The following is a 24,968-nucleotide window of genomic DNA, read 5'->3' on the forward strand; positions in this document are numbered from 1 at the left end:
CAGCTTATCTCACCACCTGTAGTTATTTAGGTGAAAGCTCCAAAATGCTTGCCTAATATGTCTGTTTATCCAAAAGGAAGTATAGAGGGAGAGCTAGATAGATAGCATTGCATTACATTACATGGCAATGCAATGCACAGTTGCTGAAGTTGAACCAAAATGAGCTTGTCATCTGGCTTCTGCAACTTTTAACATGAAAAATCCAATGAGGAGAAGAAAAGCAAAGCCAAAGAGTCCATCCCAAAATCCGACAAACAAGCAAAATGAACAAAAAGCATTGAATTCAATTCTTTCTGATTTTAGAAACTGCATTAAAGAAGGGGTGCACCGGTCCTGGAGATACTGCAATACCAGGTCAATGCATGGAGTGGACAGAGCAAGCTCTTTTTCCATCTCCCTGTTCTAAAAATCCATTTAATATATGGTCCCCAGATAGGGGACGTATCAGATATTAAACTGATAAGAACAGATACTACACTTGATCTTAGCCAAAAGGCCGAGAAGCGATAACCAGAATTGGTTTCCGACTACGGTGCCACCCAAGGATTCTGAAAAGTCCATTTGTGGAGATGGCCACCTGGACTCCCGTTAAGAAGACATGCTGTCAACCTCTAGATCCCTCACATGCCTGCACTTTTCGGCTTGCTGCTGCTGCAATCCACGCGTTTTAGATCTGCATAACTCCACCTCTTTTAGCACAGTACCCTCAACCCCCGGCTGTTCCCACCCGCCTCAACACCGTTGGAAGGGAGGAGAACCAATTAAGGCGGGGGGGGGGTGGAACGAGCAGCTGTCTACCCTTAGCAGGAGGGTTGCTGATTAATTACCTCTCCTGCTGCTGCTGCTGCTGGCTGTCCAGCAGCAGACTGAAGGTGGCTGCTGCTGTGCGCAGGTATATAAAGGCTCAGAGCCTATTATGACACGCGCAGCCAGCGTTCCATTGCCACATTCCGTCTACTGCAGGCGGGATACCTGGATGGCTGAATGTCACTGAGAAGCTCACAGAGACCGCCATAAGCAACAGTTTAAAAGAATGCCACAGACTAATCAACCAAACTTTTTGGGTTGGTTTCTCTTTTATAGTCTGCAGGCATTAAATGAAAGAAGTCAGTGTTCCAGCAGAGGGAGACAACGTTTCAGAAAAGGCATTGTAGCAAACCAAAAAAGAAATTTTAAGCGCAGCAGAGTAACCAGCTCACATACCTGTTAGCTCAGGTGAGTTTAAAAGGCTGCTCTTGATAACAAGGGCATTTGCTAAATAGATGGTGTGTGTGCAACAATATACTGAAAGGTCAATTATATTGTGCAGCTTATCTCACCACCTGTAGTTATTTAGGTGAAAGCTCCAAAATGCTTGCCTAATATGTCTGTTTATCCAAAAGGAAGTATAGAGGGAGAGCTAGATAGATAGCATTGCATTACATTACATTACATGGCAATGCAATGCACAGTTGCTGAAGTTGAACCAAAATGAGCTTGTCATCTGGCTTCTGCAACTTTTAACATGAAAAATCCAATGAGGAGAAGAAAAGCAAAGCCAAAGAGTCCATCCCAAAATCCGACAAACAAGCAAAATGAACAAAAAGCATTGAATTCAATTCTTTCTGATTTTAGAAACTGCATTAAAGAAGGGGTGCACCGGTCCTGGAGATACTGCAATACCAGGTCAATGCGTGGAGTGGACAGAGCAAGCTCTTTTTCCATCTCCCTGTTCTAAAAATCCATTTAATATATGGTCCCCAGATAGGGGACGTATCAGATATTAAACTGATAAGAACAGATACTACACTTGATCTTAGCCAAAAGGCCGAGAAGCGATAACCAGAATTGGTTTCCGACTACGGTGCCACCCAAGGATTCTGAAAAGTCCATTTGTGAAGATGGCCACCTGGACTCCCGTTAAGAAGACATGCTGTCAACCTCTAGATCCCTCACATGCCTGCACTTTTCGGCTTGCTGCTGCTGCAATCCACGCGTTTTAGATCTGCATAACTCCACCTCTTTTAGCACAGTACCCTCAACCCTCGGCTGTTCCCACCCGCCTCAACACCGTTGGAAGGGAGGAGAACCAATTAAGGCGGGGGGGGGGGTGGAACGAGCAGCTGTCTACCCTTAGCAGGAGGGTTGCTGATTAATTACCTCTCCTGCTGCTGCTGCTGCTGGCTGTCCAGCAGCAGACTGAAGGTGGCTGCTGCTGTGCGCAGGTATATAAAGGCTCAGAGCCTATTATGACACGCGCAGCCAGCGTTCCATTGCCACATTCCGTCTACTGCAGGCGGAATACCTGGATGGCTGAATGTCACTGAGAAGCTCACAGAGACCGCCATAAGCAACAGTTTAAAAGAATGCCACAGACTAATCAACCAAACTTTTTGGGTTGGTTTCTCTTTTATAGTCTGCAGGCATTAAATGAAAGAAGTCAGTGTTCCAGCAGAGGGAGACAACGTTTCAGAAAAGGCATTGTAGCAAACCAAAAAAGAAATTTTAAGCGCAGCAGAGTAACCAGCTCACATACCTGTTAGCTCAGGTGAGTTTAAAAGGCTGCTGTTGATAACAAGGGCATTTGCTAAATAGATGGTGTGTGTGCAACAATATACTGAAAGGTCAATTATATTGTGCAGCTTATCTCACCACCTGTAGTTATTTAGGTGAAAGCTCCAAAATGCTTGCCTAATATATCTGTTTATCCAAAAGGAAGTATAGAGGGAGAGCTAGATAGATAGCATTGCATTACATTACATTACATGGCAATGCAATGCACAGTTGCTGAAGTTGAACCAAAATGAGCTTGTCATCTGGCTTCTGCAACTTTTAACATGAAAAATCCAATGAGGAGAAGAAAAGCAAAGCCAAAGAGTCCATCCCAAAATCCGACAAACAAGCAAAATGAACAAAAAGCATTGAATTCAATTCTTTCTGATTTTAGAAACTGCATTAAAGAAGGGGTGCACCGGTCCTGGAGATACTGCAATACCAGGTCAATGCGTGGAGTGGACAGAGCAAGCTCTTTTTCCATCTCCCTGTTCTAAAAATCCATTTAATATATGGTCCCCAGATAGGGGACGTATCAGATATTAAACTGATAAGAACAGATACTACACTTGATCTTAGCCAAAAGGCCGAGAAGCGATAACCAGAATTGGTTTCCGACTACGGTGCCACCCAAGGATTCTGAAAAGTCCATTTGTGGAGATGGCCACCTGGACTCCCGTTAAGAAGACATGCTGTCAACCTCTAGATCCCTCACATGCCTGCACTTTTCGGCTTGCTGCTGCTGCAATCCACGCGTTTTAGATCTGCATAACTCCACCTCTTTTAGCACAGTACCCTCAACCCCCGGCTGTTCCCACCCGCCTCAACACCGTTGGAAGGGAGGAGAACCAATTAAGGCGGGGGGGGGGTGGAACTAGCAGCTGTCTACCCTTAGCAGGAGGGTTGCTGATTAATTACCTCTCCTGCTGCTGCTGCTGCTGGCTGTCCAGCAGCAGACTGAAGGTGGCTGCTGCTGTGCGCAGGTATATAAAGGCTCAGAGCCTATTATGACACGCGCAGCCAGCGTTCCATTGCCACATTCCGTCTACTGCAGGCGGGATACCTGGATGGCTGAATGTCACTGAGAAGCTCACAGAGACCGCCATAAGCAACAGTTTAAAAGAATGCCACAGACTAATCAACCAAACTTTTTGGGTTGGTTTCTCTTTTATAGTCTGCAGGCATTAAATGAAAGAAGTCAGTGTTCCAGCAGAGGGAGACAACGTTTCAGAAAAGGCATTGTAGCAAACCAAAAAAGAAATTTTAAGCGCAGCAGAGTAACCAGCTCACATACCTGTTAGCTCAGGTGAGTTTAAAAGGCTGCTGTTGATAACAAGGGCATTTGCTAAATAGATGGTGTGTGTGCAACAATATACTGAAAGGTCAATTATATTGTGCAGCTTATCTCACCACCTGTAGTTATTTAGGTGAAAGCTCCAAAATGCTTGCCTAATATGTCTGTTTATCCAAAAGGAAGTATAGAGGGAGAGCTAGATAGATAGCATTGCATTACATTACATTACATGGCAATGCAATGCACAGTTGCTGAAGTTGAACCAAAATGAGCTTGTCATCTGGCTTCTGCAACTTTTAACATGAAAAATCCAATGAGGAGAAGAAAAGCAAAGCCAAAGAGTCCATCCCAAAATCCGACAAACAAGCAAAATGAACAAAAAGCATTGAATTCAATTCTTTCTGATTTTAGAAACTGCATTAAAGAAGGGGTGCACCGGTCCTGGAGATACTGCAATACCAGGTCAATGCGTGGAGTGGACAGAGCAAGCTCTTTTTCCATCTCCCTGTTCTAAAAATCCATTTAATATATGGTCCCCAGATAGGGGACGTATCAGATATTAAACTGATAAGAACAGATACTACACTTGATCTTAGCCAAAAGGCCGAGAAGCGATAACCAGAATTGGTTTCCGACTACGGTGCCACCCAAGGATTCTGAAAAGTCCATTTGTGGAGATGGCCACCTGGACTCCCGTTAAGAAGACATGCTGTCAACCTCTAGATCCCTCACATGCCTGCACTTTTCGGCTTGCTGCTGCTGCAATCCACGCGTTTTAGATCTGCATAACTCCACCTCTTTTAGCACAGTACCCTCAACCCCCGGCTGTTCCCACCCGCCTCAACACCGTTGGAAGGGAGGAGAACCAATTAAGGCGGGGGGGGGTGGAACTAGCAGCTGTCTACCCTTAGCAGGAGGGTTGCTGATTAATTACCTCTCCTGCTGCTGCTGCTGCTGGCTGTCCAGCAGCAGACTGAAGGTGGCTGCTGCTGTGCGCAGGTATATAAAGGCTCAGAGCCTATTATGACACGCGCAGCCAGCGTTCCATTGCCACATTCCGTCTACTGCAGGCGGGATACCTGGATGGCTGAATGTCACTGAGAAGCTCACAGAGACCGCCATAAGCAACAGTTTAAAAGAATGCCACAGACTAATCAACCAAACTTTTTGGGTTGGTTTCTCTTTTATAGTCTGCAGGCATTAAATGAAAGAAGTCAGTGTTCCAGCAGAGGGAGACAACGTTTCAGAAAAGGCATTGTAGCAAACCAAAAAAGAAATTTTAAGCGCAGCAGAGTAACCAGCTCACATACCTGTTAGCTCAGGTGAGTTTAAAAGGCTGCTGTTGATAACAAGGGCATTTGCTAAATAGATGGTGTGTGTGCAACAATATACTGAAAGGTCAATTATATTGTGCAGCTTATCTCACCACCTGTAGTTATTTAGGTGAAAGCTCCAAAATGCTTGCCTAATATGTCTGTTTATCCAAAAGGAAGTATAGAGGGAGAGCTAGATAGATAGCATTGCATTACATTACATTACATGGCAATGCAATGCACAGTTGCTGAAGTTGAAAAAAAATGAGCTTGTCATCTGGCTTCTGCAACTTTTAACATGAAAAATCCAATGAGGAGAAGAAAAGCAAAGCCAAAGAGTCCATCCCAAAATCCGACAAACAAGCAAAATGAACAAAAAGCATTGAATTCAATTCTTTCTGATTTTAGAAACTGCATTAAAGAAGGGGTGCACCGGTCCTGGAGATACTGCAATACCAGGTCAATGCGTGGAGTGGACAGAGCAAGCTCTTTTTCCATCTCCCTGTTCTAAAAATCCATTTAATATATGGTCCCCAGATAGGGGACGTATCAGATATTAAACTGATAAGAACAGATACTACACTTGATCTTAGCCAAAAGGCCGAGAAGCGATAACCAGAATTGGTTTCCGACTACGGTGCCACCCAAGGATTCTGAAAAGTCCATTTGTGGAGATGGCCACCTGGACTCCCGTTAAGAAGACATGCTGTCAACCTCTAGATCCCTCACATGCCTGCACTTTTCGGCTTGCTGCTGCTGCAATCCACGCGTTTTAGATCTGCATAACTCCACCTCTTTTAGCACAGTACCCTCAACCCCCGGCTGTTCCCACCCGCCTCAACACCGTTGGAAGGGAGGAGAACCAATTAAGGCGGGGGGGGGGGTGGAACGAGCAGCTGTCTACCCTTAGCAGGAGGGTTGCTGATTAATTACCTCTCCTGCTGCTGCTGCTGCTGGCTGTCCAGCAGCAGACTGAAGGTGGCTGCTGCTGTGCGCAGGTATATAAAGGCTCAGAGCCTATTATGACACGCGCAGCCAGCGTTCCATTGCCACATTCCGTCTACTGCAGGCGGAATACCTGGATGGCTGAATGTCACTGAGAAGCTCACAGAGACCGCCATAAGCAACAGTTTAAAAGAATGCCACAGACTAATCAACCAAACTTTTTGGGTTGGTTTCTCTTTTATAGTCTGCAGGCATTAAATGAAAGAAGTCAGTGTTCCAGCAGAGGGAGACAACGTTTCAGAAAAGGCATTGTAGCAAACCAAAAAAGAAATTTTAAGCGCAGCAGAGTAACCAGCTCACATACCTGTTAGCTCAGGTGAGTTTAAAAGGCTGCTGTTGATAACAAGGGCATTTGCTAAATAGATGGTGTGTGTGCAACAATATACTGAAAGGTCAATTATATTGTGCAGCTTATCTCACCACCTGTAGTTATTTAGGTGAAAGCTCCAAAATGCTTGCCTAATATATCTGTTTATCCAAAAGGAAGTATAGAGGGAGAGCTAGATAGATAGCATTGCATTACATTACATTACATGGCAATGCAATGCACAGTTGCTGAAGTTGAACCAAAATGAGCTTGTCATCTGGCTTCTGCAACTTTTAACATGAAAAATCCAATGAGGAGAAGAAAAGCAAAGCCAAAGAGTCCATCCCAAAATCCGACAAACAAGCAAAATGAACAAAAAGCATTGAATTCAATTCTTTCTGATTTTAGAAACTGCATTAAAGAAGGGGTGCACCGGTCCTGGAGATACTGCAATACCAGGTCAATGCGTGGAGTGGACAGAGCAAGCTCTTTTTCCATCTCCCTGTTCTAAAAATCCATTTAATATATGGTCCCCAGATAGGGGACGTATCAGATATTAAACTGATAAGAACAGATACTACACTTGATCTTAGCCAAAAGGCCGAGAAGCGATAACCAGAATTGGTTTCCGACTACGGTGCCACCCAAGGATTCTGAAAAGTCCATTTGTGGAGATGGCCACCTGGACTCCCGTTAAGAAGACATGCTGTCAACCTCTAGATCCCTCACATGCCTGCACTTTTCGGCTTGCTGCTGCTGCAATCCACGCGTTTTAGATCTGCATAACTCCACCTCTTTTAGCACAGTACCCTCAACCCCCGGCTGTTCCCACCCGCCTCAACACCGTTGGAAGGGAGGAGAACCAATTAAGGGGGGGGGGGGTGGAACGAGCAGCTGTCTACCCTTAGCAGGAGGGTTGCTGATTAATTACCTCTCCTGCTGCTGCTGCTGCTGGCTGTCCAGCAGCAGACTGAAGGTGGCTGCTGCTGTGCGCAGGTATATAAAGGCTCAGAGCCTATTATGACACGCGCAGCCAGCGTTCCATTGCCACATTCCGTCTACTGCAGGCGGGATACCTGGATGGCTGAATGTCACTGAGAAGCTCACAGAGACCGCCATAAGCAACAGTTTAAAAGAATGCCACAGACTAATCAACCAAACTTTTTGGGTTGGTTTCTCTTTTATAGTCTGCAGGCATTAAATGAAAGAAGTCAGTGTTCCAGCAGAGGGAGACAACGTTTCAGAAAAGGCATTGTAGCAAACCAAAAAAGAAATTTTAAGCGCAGCAGAGTAACCAGCTCACATACCTGTTAGCTCAGGTGAGTTTAAAAGGCTGCTGTTGATAACAAGGGCATTTGCTAAATAGATGGTGTGTGTGCAACAATATACTGAAAGGTCAATTATATTGTGCAGCTTATCTCACCACCTGTAGTTATTTAGGTGAAAGCTCCAAAATGCTTGCCTAATATGTCTGTTTATCCAAAAGGAAGTATAGAGGGAGAGCTAGATAGATAGCATTGCATTACATTACATTACATGGCAATGCAATGCACAGTTGCTGAAGTTGAACCAAAATGAGCTTGTCATCTGGCTTCTGCAACTTTTAACATGAAAAATCCAATGAGGAGAAGAAAAGCAAAGCCAAAGAGTCCATCCCAAAATCCGACAAACAAGCAAAATGAACAAAAAGCATTGAATTCAATTCTTTCTGATTTTAGAAACTGCATTAAAGAAGGGGTGCACCGGTCCTGGAGATACTGCAATACCAGGTCAATGCGTGGAGTGGACAGAGCAAGCTCTTTTTCCATCTCCCTGTTCTAAAAATCCATTTAATATATGGTCCCCAGATAGGGGACGTATCAGATATTAAACTGATAAGAACAGATACTACACTTGATCTTAGCCAAAAGGCCGAGAAGCGATAACCAGAATTGGTTTCCGACTACGGTGCCACCCAAGGATTCTGAAAAGTCCATTTGTGGAGATGGCCACCTGGACTCCCGTTAAGAAGACATGCTGTCAACCTCTAGATCCCTCACATGCCTGCACTTTTCGGCTTGCTGCTGCTGCAATCCACGCGTTTTAGATCTGCATAACTCCACCTCTTTTAGCACAGTACCCTCAACCCCCGGCTGTTCCCACCCGCCTCAACACCGTTGGAAGGGAGGAGAACCAATTAAGGCGGGGGGGGGGTGGAACGAGCAGCTGTCTACCCTTAGCAGGAGGGTTGCTGATTAATTACCTCTCCTGCTGCTGCTGCTGCTGGCTGTCCAGCAGCAGACTGAAGGTGGCTGCTGCTGTGCGCAGGTATATAAAGGCTCAGAGCCTATTATGACACGCGCAGCCAGCGTTCCATTGCCACATTCCGTCTACTGCAGGCGGGATACCTGGATGGCTGAATGTCACTGAGAAGCTCACAGAGACCGCCATAAGCAACAGTTTAAAAGAATGCCACAGACTAATCAACCAAACTTTTTGGGTTGGTTTCTCTTTTATAGTCTGCAGGCATTAAATGAAAGAAGTCAGTGTTCCAGCAGAGGGAGACAACGTTTCAGAAAAGGCATTGTAGCAAACCAAAAAAGAAATTTTAAGCGCAGCAGAGTAACCAGCTCACATACCTGTTAGCTCAGGTGAGTTTAAAAGGCTGCTGTTGATAACAAGGGCATTTGCTAAATAGATGGTGTGTGTGCAACAATATACTGAAAGGTCAATTATATTGTGCAGCTTATCTCACCACCTGTAGTTATTTAGGTGAAAGCTCCAAAATGCTTGCCTAATATGTCTGTTTATCCAAAAGGAAGTATAGAGGGAGAGCTAGATAGATAGCATTGCATTACATTACATTACATGGCAATGCAATGCACAGTTGCTGAAGTTGAACCAAAATGAGCTTGTCATCTGGCTTCTGCAACTTTTAACATGAAAAATCCAATGAGGAGAAGAAAAGCAAAGCCAAAGAGTCCATCCCAAAATCCGACAAACAAGCAAAATGAACAAAAAGCATTGAATTCAATTCTTTCTGATTTTAGAAACTGCATTAAAGAAGGGGTGCACCGGTTGTGGAGATACTGCAATACCAGGTCAATGCGTGGAGTGGACAGAGCAAGCTCTTTTTCCATCTCCCTGTTCTAAAAATCCATTTAATATATGGTCCCCAGATAGGGGACGTATCAGATATTAAACTGATAAGAACAGATACTACACTTGATCTTAGCCAAAAGGCCGAGAAGCGATAACCAGAATTGGTTTCCGACTACGGTGCCACCCAAGGATTCTGAAAAGTCCATTTGTGGAGATGGCCACCTGGACTCCCGTTAAGAAGACATGCTGTCAACCTCTAGATCCCTCACATGCCTGCACTTTTCGGCTTGCTGCTGCTGCAATCCACGCGTTTTAGATCTGCATAACTCCACCTCTTTTAGCACAGTACCCTCAACCCCCGGCTGTTCCCACCCGCCTCAACACCGTTGGAAGGGAGGAGAACCAATTAAGGCGGGGGGGGGGGTGGAACGAGCAGCTGTCTACCCTTAGCAGGAGGGTTGCTGATTAATTACCTCTCCTGCTGCTGCTGCTGCTGGCTGTCCAGCAGCAGACTGAAGGTGGCTGCTGCTGTGCGCAGGTATATAAAGGCTCAGAGCCTATTATGACACGCGCAGCCAGCGTTCCATTGCCACATTCCGTCTACTGCAGGCGGGATACCTGGATGGCTGAATGTCACTGAGAAGCTCACAGAGACCGCCATAAGCAACAGTTTAAAAGAATGCCACAGACTAATCAACCAAACTTTTTGGGTTGGTTTCTCTTTTATAGTCTGCAGGCATTAAATGAAAGAAGTCAGTGTTCCAGCAGAGGGAGACAACGTTTCAGAAAAGGCATTGTAGCAAACCAAAAAAGAAATTTTAAGCGCAGCAGAGTAACCAGCTCACATACCTGTTAGCTCAGGTGAGTTTAAAAGGCTGCTGTTGATAACAAGGGCATTTGCTAAATAGATGGTGTGTGTGCAACAATATACTGAAAGGTCAATTATATTGTGCAGCTTATCTCACCACCTGTAGTTATTTAGGTGAAAGCTCCAAAATGCTTGCCTAATATGTCTGTTTATCCAAAAGGAAGTATAGAGGGAGAGCTAGATAGATAGCATTGCATTACATTACATTACATGGCAATGCAATGCACAGTTGCTGAAGTTGAACCAAAATGAGCTTGTCATCTGGCTTCTGCAACTTTTAACATGAAAAATCCAATGAGGAGAAGAAAAGCAAAGCCAAAGAGTCCATCCCAAAATCCGACAAACAAGCAAAATGAACAAAAAGCATTGAATTCAATTCTTTCTGATTTTAGAAACTGCATTAAAGAAGGGGTGCACCGGTCCTGGAGATACTGCAATACCAGGTCAATGCGTGGAGTGGACAGAGCAAGCTCTTTTTCCATCTCCCTGTTCTAAAAATCCATTTAATATATGGTCCCCAGATAGGGGACGTATCAGATATTAAACTGATAAGAACAGATACTACACTTGATCTTAGCCAAAAGGCCGAGAAGCGATAACCAGAATTGGTTTCCGACTACGGTGCCACCCAAGGATTCTGAAAAGTCCATTTGTGGAGATGGCCACCTGGACTCCCGTTAAGAAGACATGCTGTCAACCTCTAGATCCCTCACATGCCTGCACTTTTCGGCTTGCTGCTGCTGCAATCCACGCGTTTTAGATCTGCATAACTTCACCTCTTTTAGCACAGTACCCTCAACCCCCGGCTGTTCCCACCCACCTCAACACCGTTGGAAGGGAGGAGAACCAATTAAGGCGGGGGGGGTGGAACGAGCAGCTGTCTACCCTTAGCAGGAGGGTTGCTGATTAATTACCTCTCCTGCTGCTGCTGCTGCTGGCTGTCCAGCAGCAGACTGAAGGTGGCTGCTGCTGTGCGCAGGTATATAAAGGCTCAGAGCCTATTATGACACGCGCAGCCAGCGTTCCATTGCCACATTCCGTCTACTGCAGGCGGGATACCTGGATGGCTGAATGTCACTGAGAAGCTCACAGAGACCGCCATAAGCAACAGTTTAAAAGAATGCCACAGACTAATCAACCAAACTTTTTGGGTTGGTTTCTCTTTTATAGTCTGCAGGCATTAAATGAAAGAAGTCAGTGTTCCAGCAGAGGGAGACAACGTTTCAGAAAAGGCATTGTAGCAAACCAAAAAAGAAATTTTAAGCGCAGCAGAGTAACCAGCTCACATACCTGTTAGCTCAGGTGAGTTTAAAAGGCTGCTGTTGATAACAAGGGCATTTGCTAAATAGATGGTGTGTGTGCAACAATATACTGAAAGGTCAATTATATTGTGCAGCTTATCTCACCACCTGTAGTTATTTAGGTGAAAGCTCCAAAATGCTTGCCTAATATGTCTGTTTATCCAAAAGGAAGTATAGAGGGAGAGCTAGATAGATAGCATTGCATTACATTACATTACATGGCAATGCAATGCACAGTTGCTGAAGTTGAACCAAAATGAGCTTGTCATCTGGCTTCTGCAACTTTTAACATGAAAAATCCAATGAGGAGAAGAAAAGCAAAGCCAAACAGTCCATCCCAAAATCCGACAAACAAGCAAAATGAACAAAAAGCATTGAATTCAATTCTTTCTGATTTTAGAAACTGCATTAAAGAAGGGGTGCACCGGTCCTGGAGATACTGCAATACCAGGTCAATGCGTGGAGTGGACAGAGCAAGCTCTTTTTCCATCTCCCTGTTCTAAAAATCCATTTAATATATGGTCCCCAGATAGGGGACGTATCAGATATTAAACTGATAAGAACAGATGCTACACTTGATCTTAGCCAAAAGGCCGAGAAGCGATAACCAGAATTGGTTTCCGACTACGGTGCCACCCAAGGATTCTGAAAAGTCCATTTGTGGAGATGGCCACCTGGACTCCCGTTAAGAAGACATGCTGTCAACCTCTAGATCCCTCACATGCCTGCACTTTTCGGCTTGCTGCTGCTGCAATCCACGCGTTTTAGATCTGCATAACTCCACCTCTTTTAGCACAGTACCCTCAACCCCCGGCTGTTCCCACCTGCCTCAACACCGTTGGAAGGGAGGAGAACCAATTAAGGCGGGGGGGGGGGGTGGAACGAGCAGCTGTCTACCCTTAGCAGGAGGGTTGCTGATTAATTACCTCTCCTGCTGCTGCTGCTGCTGGCTGTCCAGCAGCAGACTGAAGGTGGCTGCTGCTGTGCGCAGGTATATAAAGGCTCAGAGCCTATTATGACACGCGCAGCCAGCGTTCCATTGCCACATTCCGTCTACTGCAGGCGGGATACCTGGATGGCTGAATGTCACTGAGAAGCTCACAGAGACCGCCATAAGCAACAGTTTAAAAGAATGCCACAGACTAATCAACCAAACTTTTTGGGTTGGTTTCTCTTTTATAGTCTGCAGGCATTAAATGAAAGAAGTCAGTGTTCCAGCAGAGGGAGACAACGTTTCAGAAAAGGCATTGTAGCAAACCAAAAAAGAAATTTTAAGCGCAGCAGAGTAACCAGCTCACATACCTGTTAGCTCAGGTGAGTTTAAAAGGCTGCTGTTGATAACAAGGGCATTTGCTAAATAGATGGTGTGTGTGCAACAATATACTGAAAGGTCAATTATATTGTGCAGCTTATCTCACCACCTGTAGTTATTTAGGTGAAAGCTCCAAAATGCTTGCCTAATATGTCTGTTTATCCAAAAGGAAGTATAGAGGGAGAGCTAGATAGATAGCATTGCATTACATTACATTACATGGCAATGCAATGCACAGTTGCTGAAGTTGAACCAAAATGAGCTTGTCATCTGGCTTCTGCAACTTTTAACATGAAAAATCCAATGAGGAGAAGAAAAGCAAAGCCAAAGAGTCCATCCCAAAATCCGACAAACAAGCAAAATGAACAAAAAGCATTGAATTCAATTCTTTCTGATTTTAGAAACTGCATTAAAGAAGGGGTGCACCGGTCCTGGAGATACTGCAATACCAGGTCAATGCGTGGAGTGGACAGAGCAAGCTCTTTTTCCATCTCCCTGTTCTAAAAATCCAATTAATATATGGTCCCCAGATAGGGGACGTATCAGATATTAAACTGATAAGAACAGATACTACACTTGATCTTAGCCAAAAGGCCGAGAAGCGATAACCAGAATTGGTTTCCGACTACGGTGCCACCCAAGGATTCTGAAAAGTCCATTTGTGGAGATGGCCACCTGGACTCCCGTTAAGAAGACATGCTGTCAACCTCTAGATCCCTCACATGCCTGCACTTTTCGGCTTGCTGCTGCTGCAATCCACGCGTTTTAGATCTGCATAACTCCACCTCTTTTAGCACAGTACCCTCAACCCCCGGCTGTTCCCACCCGCCTCAACACCGTTGGAAGGGAGGAGAACCAATTAAGGCGGGGGGGGGGGGTGGAACGAGCAGCTGTCTACCCTTAGCAGGAGGGTTGCTGATTAATTACCTCTCCTGCTGCTGCTGCTGCTGGCTGTCCAGCAGCAGACTGAAGGTGGCTGCTGCTGTGCGCAGGTATATAAAGGCTCAGAGCCTATTATGACACGCGCAGCCAGCGTTCCATTGCCACATTCCGTCTACTGCAGGCGGGATACCTGGATGGCTGAATGTCACTGAGAAGCTCACAGAGACCGCCATAAGCAACAGTTTAAAAGAATGCCACAGACTAATCAACCAAACTTTTTGGGTTGGTTTCTCTTTTATAGTCTGCAGGCATTAAATGAAAGAAGTCAGTGTTCCAGCAGAGGGAGACAACGTTTCAGAAAAGGCATTGTAGCAAACCAAAAAAGAAATTTTAAGCGCAGCAGAGTAACCAGCTCACATACCTGTTAGCTCAGGTGAGTTTAAAAGGCTGCTGTTGATAACAAGGGCATTTGCTAAATAGATGGTGTGTGTGCAACAATATACTGAAAGGTCAATTATATTGTGCAGCTTATCTCACCACCTGTAGTTATTTAGGTGAAAGCTCCAAAATGCTTGCCTAATATGTCTGTTTATCCAAAAGGAAGTATAGAGGGAGAGCTAGATAGATAGCATTGCATTACATTACATTACATGGCAATGCAATGCACAGTTGCTGAAGTTGAACCAAAATGAGCTTGTCATCTGGCTTCTGCAACTTTTAACATGAAAAATCCAATGAGGAGAAGAAAAGCAAAGCCAAAGAGTCCATCCCAAAATCCGACAAACAAGCAAAATGAACAAAAAGCATTGAATTCAATTCTTTCTGATTTTAGAAAATGCATTAAAGAAGGGGTGCACCGGTCCTGGAGATACTGCAATACCAGGTCAATGCATGGAGTGGACAGATCAAGCTCTTTTTCCATCTCCCTGTTCTAAAAATCCATTTAATATATGGTCCCCAGATAGGGGACGTATCAGATATTAAACTGATAAGAACAGATACTACACTTGATCTTAGCCAAAAGGCCGAGAAGCGATAACCAGAATTTGTTTCCGACTACGGTGCCACCCAAGGATTCTGAAAAGTCCATTTGTGGAGATGGCCACCTGGACTCCCGTTAAGAAGACATGCTGTCAACCTCTAGATCCCTCACATGCCTGCACTTTTCGGCTTGCTGCTGCTGCAATCCACGCGTTTTAGATCTGCATAACTCCACCTCTTTTAGCACAGTACCCTCAACCCCCGGCTGTTCCCACCCGCCTCAACACCGTTGGAAGGGAGAAGAACCAATTAAGGCGGGGGGGGTGGAACGAGCAGCTGTCTACCCTTAGCAGGAGGGTTGCTGATTAATTACCTCTCCTGCTGCTGCTGCTGCTGGCTGTCCAGCAGCAGACTGAAGGTGGCTGCTGCTGTGCGCAGGTATATAAAGGCTCAGAGCCTATTATGACACGCGCAGCCAGCGTTCCATTGCCACATTCCGTCTACTGCAGGCGGGATACCTGGATGGCTGAATGTCACTGAGAAGCTCACAGAGACCGCCATAAGCAACAGTTTAAAAGAATGCCACAGACTAATCAACCAAACTTTTTGGGTTGGTTTCTCTTTTATAGTCTGCAGGCATTAAATGAAAGAAGTCAGTGTTCCAGCAGAAGGAGACAACGTTTCAGAAAAGGCATTGTAGCAAACCAAAAAAGAAATTTTAAGCGCAGCAGAGTAACCAGCTCACATACCTGTTAGCTCAGGTGAGTTTAAAAGGCTGCTGTTGATAACAAGGGCATTTGCTAAATAGATGGTGTGTGTGCAACAATATACTGAAAGGTCAATTATATTGTGCAGCTTATCTCACCACCTGTAGTTATTTAGGTGAAAGCTCCAAAATGCTTGCCTAATATGTCTGTTTATCCAAAAGGAAGTATAGAGGGAGAGCTAGATAGATAGCATTGCATTACATTACATTACATGGCAATGCAATGCACAGTTGCTGAAGTTGAACCAAAATGAGCTTGTCATCTGGCTTCTGCAACTTTTAACATGAAAAATCCAATGAGGAGAAGAAAAGCAAAGCCAAAGAGTCCATCCCAAAATCCGACAAACAAGCAAAATGAACAAAAAGCATTGAATTCAATTCTTTCTGATTTTAGAAACTGCATTAAAGAAGGGGTGCACCGGTCCTGGAGATACTGCAATACCAGGTCAATGCGTGGAGTGGACAGAGCAAGCTCTTTTTCCATCTCCCTGTTCTAAAAATCCATTTAATATATGGTCCCCAGATAGGGGACGTATCAGATATTAAACTGATAAGAACAGATACTACACTTGATCTTAGCCAAAAGGCCGAGAAGCGATAACCAGAATTGGTTTCCGACTACGGTGCCACCCAAGGATTCTGAAAAGTCCATTTGTGGAGATGGCCACCTGGACTCCCGTTAAGAAGACATGCTGTCAACCTCTAGATCCCTCACATGCCTGCACTTTTCGGCTTGCTGCTGCTGCAATCCACGCGTTTTAGATCTGCATAACTCCACCTCTTTTAGCACAGTACCCTCAACCCCCGGCTGTTCCCACCCGCCTCAACACCGTTGGAAGGGAGGAGAACCAATTAAGGCGGGGGGGGGGGGTGGAACGAGCAGCTGTCTACCCTTAGCAGGAGGGTTGCTGATTAATTACCTCTCCTGCTGCTGCTGCTGCTGGCTGTCCAGCAGCAGACTGAAGGTGGCTGCTGCTGTGCGCAGGTATATAAAGGCTCAGAGCCTATTATGACACGCGCAGCCAGCGTTCCATTGCCACATTCCGTCTACTGCAGGCGGGATACCTGGATGGCTGAATGTCACTGAGAAGCTCACAGAGACCGCCATAAGCAACAGTTTAAAAGAATGCCACAGACTAATCAACCAAACTTTTTGGGTTGGTTTCTCTTTTATAGTCTGCAGGCATTAAATGAAAGAAGTCAGTGTTCCAGCAGAGGGAGACAACGTTTCAGAAAAGGCATTGTAGCAAACCAAAAAAGAAATTTTAAGCGCAGCAGAGTAACCAGCTCACATACCTGTTAGCTCAGGTGAGTTTAAAAGGCTGCTGTTGATAACAAGGGCATTTGCTAAATAGATGGTGTGTGTGCAACAATATACTGAAAGGTCAATTATATTGTGCAGCTTATCTCACCACCTGTAGTTATTTAGGTGAAAGCTCCAAAATGCTTGCCTAATATGTCTGTTTATCCAAAAGGAAGTATAGAGGGAGAGCTAGATAGATAGCATTGCATTACATTACATTACATGGCAATGCAATGCACAGTTGCTGAAGTTGAACCAAAATGAGCTTGTCATCTGGCTTCTGCAACTTTTAACATGAAAAATCCAATGAGGAGAAGAAAAGCAAAGCCAAAGAGTCCATCCCAAAATCCGACAAACAAGCAAAATGAACAAAAAGCATTGAATTCAATTCTTTCTGATTTTAGAAACTGCATTAAAGAAGGGGTGCACCGGTCCTGGAGATACTGCAATACCAGGTCAATGTGTGGAGTGGACAGAGCAAGCTCTTTTTCCATCTCCCTGTTCTAAAAATCCATTTAATATATGGTCCCCAGATACGGGACGTATCAGATATTAAACTGATAAGAACAGATACTACACTTGATCTTAGCCAAAAGGCCGAGAAGCGATAACCAGAATTGGTTTCCGACTACGGTGCCACCCAAGGATTCTGAAAAGTCCATTTGTGGAGATGGCCACCTGGACTCCCGTTAAGAAGACATGCTGTCAACCTCTAGATCCCTCACATGCCTGCACTTTTCGGCTTGCTGCTGCTGCAATCCACGCGTTTTAGATCTGCATAACTCCACCTCTTTTAGCACAGTACCCTCAACCCCCGGCTGTTCCCACCCGCCTCAAAACCGTTGGAAGGGAGGAGAACCAATTAAGGCGGGGGGGTGGTGGAACGAGCAGCTGTCTACCCTTAGCAGGAGGGTTGCTGATTAATTACCTCTCCTGCTGCTGCTGCTGCTGGCTGTCCAGCAGCAGACTGAAGGTGGCTGCTGCTGTGCGCAGGTATATAAAGGCTCAGAGCCTATTATGACACGCGCAGCCAGCGTTCCATTGCCACATTCCGTCTACTGCAGGCGGGATACCTGGATGGCTGAATGTCACTGAGAAGCTCACAGAGACCGCCATAAGCAACAGTTTAAAAGAATGCCACAGACTAATCAACCAAACTTTTTGGGTTGGTTTCTCTTTTATAGTCTGCAGGCATTAAATGAAAGAAGTCAGTGTTCCAGCAGAGGGAGACAACGTTTCAGAAAAGGCATTGTAGCAAACCAAAAAAGAAATTTTAAGCGCAGCAGAGTAACCAGCTCACATACCTGTTAGCTCAGGTGAGTTTAAAAGGCTGCTGTTGATAACAAGGGCATTTGCTAAATAGATGGTGTGTGTGCAACAATATACTGAAAGGTCAATTATATTGTGCAGCTTATCTCACCACCTGTAGTTATTTAGGTGAAAGCTCCAAAATGCTTGCCTAATATGTCTGTTTATCCAAAAGGAAGTATAGAGGGAGAGCTAGATAGATAGCATTGCATTACATTACATTACATGGCAATGCAATGCACAGTTGCTGAAGTTGAACCAAAATGAGCTTGTCATCTGGCTTCTGCAACTTTTAACATGAAAAATCCAATGAGGAGAAGAAAAGCAAAGCCAAAGAGCCATCCCAAAATCCGACAAACAAGCAAAATGAACAAAAAGCATTGAATTCAATTCTTTCTGATTTTAGAAACTGCATTAAAGAAGGGGTGCACCGGTCCTGGAGATACTGCAATACCAGGTCAATGCGCGGAGTGGACAGAGCAAGCTCTTTTTCCATCTCCCTGTTCTAAAAATCCATTTAATATAGGGTCCCCAGATAGGGGACGTATCAGATACTTAACTGATAAGAACAGATACTACACTTGATCTTAGCCAAAAGGCCGAGAAGCGATAACCAGAATTGGTTTCCGACTACGGTGCCACCCAAGGATTCTGAAAAGTCCATTTGTGGAGATGGCCACCTGGACTCCCGTTAAGAAGACATGCTGTCAACCTCTAGATCCCTCACATGCCTGCACTTTTCGGCTTGCTGCTGCTGCATTCCACGCGTTTTAGATCTGCATAACTCCACCTCTTTTAGCACAGTACCCTCAACCCCCGGCTGTTCCCACCCGCCTCAAAACCGTTGGAAGGGAGGAGAACCAATTAAGGCGGGGGGGTGGTGGAACGAGCAGCTGTCTACCCTTAGCAGGAGGGTTGCTGATTAATTACCTCTCCTGCTGCTGCTGCTGCTGGCTGTCCAGCAGCAGACTGAAGGTGGCTGCTGCTGTGCGCAGGTATATAAAGGCTCAGAGCCTATTATGACACGCGCAGCCAGCGTTCCATTGCCACATTCCGTCTACTGCAGGCGGGATACCTGGATGGCTGAATGTCACTGAGAAGCTCACAGAGACCGCCATAAGCAACAGTTTAAAAGAATGCCACAGACTAATCAACCAAACTTTTTGGGTTGGTTTCTCTTTTATAGTCTGCAGGCATTAAATGAAAGAAGTCAGTGTTCCAGCAGAGGGAGACAACGTTTCAGAAAAGGCATTGTAGCAAACCAAAAAAGAAATTTTAAGCGCAGCAGAGTAACCAGCTCACATACCTGTTAGCTCAGGTGAGTTTAAAAGGCTGCTGTTGATAACAAGGGCATTTGCTAAATAGATGGTGTGTGTGCAACAATATACTGAAAGGTCAATTATATTGTGCAGCTTATCTCACCACCTGTAGTTATTTAGGTGAAAGCTCCAAAATGCTTGCCTAATATGTCTGTTTATCCAAAAGGAAGTATAGAGGGAGAGCTAGATAGATAGCATTGCATTACATTACATTACATGGCAATGCAATGCACAGTTGCTGAAGTTGAACCAAAATGAGCTTGTCATCTGGCTTCTGCAACTTTTAACATGAAAAATCCAATGAGGAGAAGAAAAGCAAAGCCAAAGAGTCCATCCCAAAATCCGACAAACAAGCAAAATGAACAAAAAGCATTGAATTCAATTCTTTCTGATTTTAGAAACTGCATTAAAGAAGGGGTGCACCGGTCCTGGAGATACTGCAATACCAGGTCAATGCGTGGAGTGGACAGAGCAAGCTCTTTTTCCATCTCCCTGTTCTAAAAATCCATTTAATATATGGTCCCCAGATAGGGGACGTATCAGATATTAAACTGATAAGAACAGATACTACACTTGATCTTAGCCAAAAGGCCGAGAAGCGATAACCAGAATTGGTTTCCGACTACGGTGCCACCCAAGGATTCTGAAAAGTCCATTTGTGGAGATGATGGCCACCTGGACTCCCGTTAAGAAGACATGCTGTCAACCTCTAGATCCCTCACATGCCTGCACTTTTCGGCTTGCTGCTGCTGCAATCCACGCGTTTTAGATCTGCATAACTCCACCTCTTTTAGCACAGTACCCTCAACCCCCGGCTGTTCCCACCCGCCTCAACACCGTTGGAAGGGAGGAGAACCAATTAAGGCGGGGGGGGGGGGTGGAACGAGCAGCTGTCTACCCTTAGCAGGAGGGTTGCTGATTAATTACCTCTCCTGCTGCTGCTGCTGCTGGCTGTCCAGCAGCAGACTGAAGGTGGCTGCTGCTGTGCGCAGGTATATAAAGGCTCAGAGCCTATTATGACACGCGCAGCCAGCGTTCCATTGCCACATTCCGTCTACTGCAGGCGGGATACCTGGATGGCTGAATGTCACTGAGAAGCTCACAGAGACCGCCATAAGCAACAGTTTAAAAGAATGCCACAGACTAATCAACCAAACTTTTTGGGTTGGTTTCTCTTTTATAGTCTGCAGGCATTAAATGAAAGAAGTCAGTGTTCCAGCAGAGGGAGACAACGTTTCAGAAAAGGCATTGTAGCAAACCAAAAAAGAAATTTTAAGCGCAGCAGAGTAACCAGCTCACATACCTGTTAGCTCAGGTGAGTTTAAAAGGCTGCTGTTGATAACAAGGGCATTTGCTAAATAGATGGTGTGTGTGCAACAATATACTGAAAGGTCAATTATATTGTGCAGCTTATCTCACCACCTGTAGTTATTTAGGTGAAAGCTCCAAAATGCTTGCCTAATATGTCTGTTTATCCAAAAGGAAGTATAGAGGGAGAGCTAGATAGATAGCATTGCATTACATTACATTACATGGCAATGCAATGCACAGTTGCTGAAGTTGAACCAAAATGAGCTTGTCATCTGGCTTCTGCAACTTTTAACATGAAAAATCCAATGAGGAGAAGAAAAGCAAAGCCAAAGAGTCCATCCCAAAATCCGACAAACAAGCAAAATGAACAAAAAGCATTGAATTCAATTCTTTCTGATTTTAGAAACTGCATTAAAGAAGGGGTGCACCGGTCCTGGAGATACTGCAATACCAGGTCAATGCGTGGAGTGGACAGAGCAAGCTCTTTTTCCATCTCCCTGTTCTAAAAATCCATTTAATATATGGTCCCCAGATAGGGGACGTATCAGATATTAAACTGATAAGAACAGATACTACACTTGATCTTAGCCAAAAGGCCGAGAAGCGATAACCAGAATTGGTTTCCGACTACGGTGCCACCCAAGGATTCTGAAAAGTCCATTTGTGGAGATGGCCACCTGGACTCCCGTTAAGAAGACATGCTGTCAACCTCTAGATCCCTCACATGCCTGCACTTTTCGGCTTGCTGCTGCTGCAATCCACGCATTTTAGATCTGCATAACTCCACCTCTTTTAGCACAGTACCCTCAACCCCCGGCTGTTCCCACCCGCCTCAACACCGTTGGAAGGGAGGAGAACCAATTAAGGCGGGGGGGGGGTGGAACGAGCAGCTGTCTACCCTTAGCAGGAGGGTTGCTGATTAATTACCTCTCCTGCTGCTGCTGCTGCTGGCTGTCCAGCAGCAGACTGAAGGTGGCTGCTGCTGTGCGCAGGTATATAAAGGCTCAGAGCCTATTATGACACGCGCAGCCAGCGTTCCATTGCCACATTCCGTCTACTGCAGGCGGGATACCTGGATGGCTGAATGTCACTGAGAAGCTCACAGAGACCGCCATAAGCAACAGTTTAAAAGAATGCCACAGACTAATCAACCAAACTTTTTGGGTTGGTTTCTCTTTTATAGTCTGCAGGCATTAAATGAAAGAAGTCAGTGTTCCAGCAGAGGGAGACAACGTTTCAGAAAAGGCATTGTAGCAAACCAAAAAAGAAATTTTAAGCGCAGCAGAGTAACCAGCTCACATACCTGTTAGCTCAGGTGAGTTTAAAAGGCTGCTGTTGATAACAAGGGCATTTGCTAAATAGATGGTGTGTGTGCAACAATATACTGAAAGGTCAATTATATTGTGCAGCTTATCTCACCACCTGTAGTTATTTAGGTGAAAGCTCCAAAATGCTTGCCTAATATGTCTGTTTATCCAAAAGGAAGTATAGAGGGAGAGCTAGATAGATAGCATTGCATTACATTACATTACATGGCAATGCAATGCACAGTTGCTGAAGTTGAACCAAAATGAGCTTGTCATCTGGCTTCTGCAACTTTTAACATGAAAAATCCAATGAGGAGAAGAAAAGCAAAGCCAAAGAGTCCATCCCAAAATCCGACAAACAAGCAAAATGAACAAAAAGCATTGAATTCAATTCTTTCTGATTTTAGAAACTGCATTAAAGAAGGGGTGCACCGGTCCTGGAGATACTGCAATACCAGGTCAATGCGTGGAGTGGACAGAGCAAGCTCTTTTTCCATCTCCCTGTTCTAAAAATCCATTTAATATATGGTCCCCAGATAGGGGACGTATCAGATATTAAACTGATAAGAACAGATTTTTTGATTGAAGCTGCATCCAAGGCACTGAAAAATGTGACCGAAGTCACACCAAAACAGCGCACGAGGCGAGGATTCATGTGGACCCTTCCCGGAGGAGAGGGTCCCCAATAAACCATCCCCATCCCTCCGAGCCAGAAGGCCACAGCGAGGGTCAGGGATCTCCGATGCTCTCCCTAGCCGAAGCCGGAGAAGAGCCGTTTTCGTGCTCCCAGCTTCCATCTAGGCTGCCACCCTAGTGGAGCTGGAGCCTGTGTTGGTTTCTCAGCCCAAAGCTGACCGGACCTCCGACCAGGTTTATAAAAATTCCCCTTCCTAGCCCGGAGGCCAGGAATAGGGGGGGTTGCTCAGAAAGTATGATTGGCAAAGGTGCGGCGTGCTACGAAGCCAAGTCTTTCTGGGGTTCCCAGTCCCAGTAAGCTTGGACTCCCACCAGGGCGCCTACTCCTGGGGCACATTGCTCCAAAGCCCTCACACTTACCCAGCCTAGTGACTTCGATCCTGGAGGGCCATGTTTTCCATCAGATAACTCTATGAGCCACCTGGCGTACTAACAAGTGCACCAAACCAGTGTGTAAAATGCATCAATTTACTAGGGCAGCCCAAGGACAAAACTGCCTTTTCAAAAGATACTACACTTGATCTTAGCCAAAAGGCCGAGAAGCGATAACCAGAATTGGTTTCCGACTACGGTGCCACCCAAGGATTCTGAAAAGTCCATTTGTGGAGATGGCCACCTGGACTCCCGTTAAGAAGACATGCTGTCAACCTCTAGATCCCTCACATGCCTGCACTTTTCGGCTTGCTGCTGCTGCAATCCACGCGTTTTAGATCTGCATAACTCCACCTCTTTTAGCACAGTACCCTCAACCCCCGGCTGTTCCCACCCGCATCAACACCGTTGGAAGGGAGGAGAACCAATTAAGGCGGGGGGGGGGTGGAACGAGCAGCTGTCTACCCTTAGCAGGAGGGTTGCTGATTAATTACCTCTCCTGCTGCTGCTGCTGCTGGCTGTCCAGCAGCAGACTGAAGGTGGCTGCTGCTGTGCGCAGGTATATAAAGGCTCAGAGCCTATTATGACACGCGCAGCCAGCGTTCCATTGCCACATTCCGTCTACTGCAGGCGGGATACCTGGATGGCTGAATGTCACTGAGAAGCTCACAGAGACCGCCATAAGCAACAGTTTAAAAGAATGCCACAGACTAATCAACCAAACTTTTTGGGTTGGTTTCTCTTTTATAGTCTGCAGGCATTAAATGAAAGAAGTCAGTGTTCCAGCAGAGGGAGACAACGTTTCAGAAAAGGCATTGTAGCAAACCAAAAAAGAAATTTTAAGCGCAGCAGAGTAACCAGCTCACATACCTGTTAGCTCAGGTGAGTTTAAAAGGCTGCTGTTGATAACAAGGGCATTTGCTAAATAGATGGTGTGTGTGCAACAATATACTGAAAGGTCAATTATATTGTGCAGCTTATCTCACCACCTGTAGTTATTTAGGTGAAAGCTCCAAAATGCTTGCCTAATATGTCTGTTTATCCAAAAGGAAGTATAGAGGGAGAGCTAGATAGATAGCATTGCATTACATTACATTACATGGCAATGCAATGCACAGTTGCTGAAGTTGAACCAAAATGAGCTTGTCATCTGGCTTCTGCAACTTTTAACATGAAAAATCCAATGAGGAGAAGAAAAGCAAAGCCAAAGAGTCCATCCCAAAATCCGACAAACAAGCAAAATGAACAAAAAGCATTGAATTCAATTCTTTCTGATTTTAGAAACTGCATTAAAGAAGGGGTGCACCGGTCCTGGAGATACTGCAATACCAGGTCAATGCGTGGAGTGGACAGAGCAAGCTCTTTTTCCATCTCCCTGTTCTAAAAATCCATTTAATATATGGTCCCCAGATAGGGGACGTATCAGATATTAAACTGATAAGAACAGATACTACACTTGATCTTAGCCAAAAGGCCGAGAAGCGATAACCAGAATTGGTTTCCGACTACGGTGCCACCCAAGGATTCTGAAAAGTCCATTTGTGGAGATGGCCACCTGGACTCCCGTTAAGAAGACATGCTGTCAACCTCTAGATCCCTCACATGCCTGCACTTTTCGGCTTGCTGCTGCTGCAATCCACGCGTTTTAGATCTGCATAACTTCACCTCTTTTAGCACAGTACCCTCAACCCCCGGCTGTTCCCACCCACC

The 24,968-nt window shown here is 45.2% G+C and overlaps 19 non-coding genes and 1 pseudogene across 19 annotated transcripts; all 20 read right to left on the bottom strand.

Moving 5' to 3' along the window:
* Positions 1-317: 317 nt before the first annotated feature.
* Positions 318-508, bottom strand: LOC141191321 (U2 spliceosomal RNA). The gene has a single exon (XR_012265318.1). It is a non-coding gene; the product is annotated as a U2 spliceosomal RNA (small nuclear RNA).
* Positions 509-1,628: 1,120 nt separating this feature from the next.
* LOC141189580 (U2 spliceosomal RNA) lies at positions 1,629-1,819 on the bottom strand. Its single transcript, XR_012263633.1, has one exon. It is a non-coding gene; the product is annotated as a U2 spliceosomal RNA (small nuclear RNA).
* A 1,121-nt stretch (positions 1,820-2,940) lies between these two features.
* Positions 2,941-3,131, bottom strand: LOC141189581 (U2 spliceosomal RNA). Its single transcript, XR_012263634.1, has one exon. It is a non-coding gene; the product is annotated as a U2 spliceosomal RNA (small nuclear RNA).
* A 1,120-nt stretch (positions 3,132-4,251) lies between these two features.
* LOC141189582 (U2 spliceosomal RNA) lies at positions 4,252-4,442 on the bottom strand. Its single transcript, XR_012263635.1, has one exon. It is a non-coding gene; the product is annotated as a U2 spliceosomal RNA (small nuclear RNA).
* Positions 4,443-5,561: 1,119 nt separating this feature from the next.
* On the bottom strand, positions 5,562-5,752 carry LOC141189583 (U2 spliceosomal RNA). Its single transcript, XR_012263636.1, has one exon. It is a non-coding gene; the product is annotated as a U2 spliceosomal RNA (small nuclear RNA).
* A 1,121-nt stretch (positions 5,753-6,873) lies between these two features.
* LOC141189584 (U2 spliceosomal RNA) lies at positions 6,874-7,064 on the bottom strand. Its single transcript, XR_012263637.1, has one exon. It is a non-coding gene; the product is annotated as a U2 spliceosomal RNA (small nuclear RNA).
* Positions 7,065-8,183: 1,119 nt separating this feature from the next.
* LOC141189585 (U2 spliceosomal RNA) lies at positions 8,184-8,374 on the bottom strand. The gene has a single exon (XR_012263638.1). It is a non-coding gene; the product is annotated as a U2 spliceosomal RNA (small nuclear RNA).
* A 1,120-nt stretch (positions 8,375-9,494) lies between these two features.
* On the bottom strand, positions 9,495-9,685 carry LOC141185512 (U2 spliceosomal RNA). Its single transcript, XR_012260168.1, has one exon. It is a non-coding gene; the product is annotated as a U2 spliceosomal RNA (small nuclear RNA).
* A 1,121-nt stretch (positions 9,686-10,806) lies between these two features.
* On the bottom strand, positions 10,807-10,997 carry LOC141189586 (U2 spliceosomal RNA). Its single transcript, XR_012263639.1, has one exon. It is a non-coding gene; the product is annotated as a U2 spliceosomal RNA (small nuclear RNA).
* Positions 10,998-12,115: 1,118 nt separating this feature from the next.
* On the bottom strand, positions 12,116-12,306 carry LOC141184751 (U2 spliceosomal RNA). Its single transcript, XR_012259476.1, has one exon. It is a non-coding gene; the product is annotated as a U2 spliceosomal RNA (small nuclear RNA).
* A 1,122-nt stretch (positions 12,307-13,428) lies between these two features.
* On the bottom strand, positions 13,429-13,619 carry LOC141191385 (U2 spliceosomal RNA). Its single transcript, XR_012265382.1, has one exon. It is a non-coding gene; the product is annotated as a U2 spliceosomal RNA (small nuclear RNA).
* A 1,122-nt stretch (positions 13,620-14,741) lies between these two features.
* On the bottom strand, positions 14,742-14,932 carry LOC141185476 (U2 spliceosomal RNA). The gene has a single exon (XR_012260135.1). It is a non-coding gene; the product is annotated as a U2 spliceosomal RNA (small nuclear RNA).
* A 1,118-nt stretch (positions 14,933-16,050) lies between these two features.
* On the bottom strand, positions 16,051-16,241 carry LOC141189587 (U2 spliceosomal RNA). Its single transcript, XR_012263640.1, has one exon. It is a non-coding gene; the product is annotated as a U2 spliceosomal RNA (small nuclear RNA).
* A 1,122-nt stretch (positions 16,242-17,363) lies between these two features.
* LOC141185531 (U2 spliceosomal RNA) lies at positions 17,364-17,554 on the bottom strand. The gene has a single exon (XR_012260185.1). It is a non-coding gene; the product is annotated as a U2 spliceosomal RNA (small nuclear RNA).
* A 1,119-nt stretch (positions 17,555-18,673) lies between these two features.
* On the bottom strand, positions 18,674-18,864 carry LOC141185590 (U2 spliceosomal RNA). Its single transcript, XR_012260238.1, has one exon. It is a non-coding gene; the product is annotated as a U2 spliceosomal RNA (small nuclear RNA).
* Positions 18,865-19,984: 1,120 nt separating this feature from the next.
* On the bottom strand, positions 19,985-20,175 carry LOC141189588 (U2 spliceosomal RNA). Its single transcript, XR_012263641.1, has one exon. It is a non-coding gene; the product is annotated as a U2 spliceosomal RNA (small nuclear RNA).
* Positions 20,176-21,300: 1,125 nt separating this feature from the next.
* On the bottom strand, positions 21,301-21,491 carry LOC141189589 (U2 spliceosomal RNA). The gene has a single exon (XR_012263642.1). It is a non-coding gene; the product is annotated as a U2 spliceosomal RNA (small nuclear RNA).
* A 1,120-nt stretch (positions 21,492-22,611) lies between these two features.
* LOC141185646 (U2 spliceosomal RNA) lies at positions 22,612-22,793 on the bottom strand. The gene has a single exon (XR_012260287.1). It is a non-coding gene; the product is annotated as a U2 spliceosomal RNA (small nuclear RNA).
* A 524-nt stretch (positions 22,794-23,317) lies between these two features.
* On the bottom strand, positions 23,318-23,433 carry LOC141186082 (U2 spliceosomal RNA; annotated as a pseudogene).
* A 1,120-nt stretch (positions 23,434-24,553) lies between these two features.
* LOC141189591 (U2 spliceosomal RNA) lies at positions 24,554-24,744 on the bottom strand. The gene has a single exon (XR_012263644.1). It is a non-coding gene; the product is annotated as a U2 spliceosomal RNA (small nuclear RNA).
* Positions 24,745-24,968: the final 224 nt, after the last annotated feature.

The sequence above is a fragment of the Phyllobates terribilis genome, unplaced genomic scaffold (genome assembly GCF_046119375.1).
Source record: "Phyllobates terribilis strain yellow unplaced genomic scaffold, ASM4611937v1 Scaffold_40__1_contigs__length_11209783, whole genome shotgun sequence".
Taxonomy (NCBI): Eukaryota; Metazoa; Chordata; class Amphibia; order Anura; family Dendrobatidae; genus Phyllobates; species Phyllobates terribilis.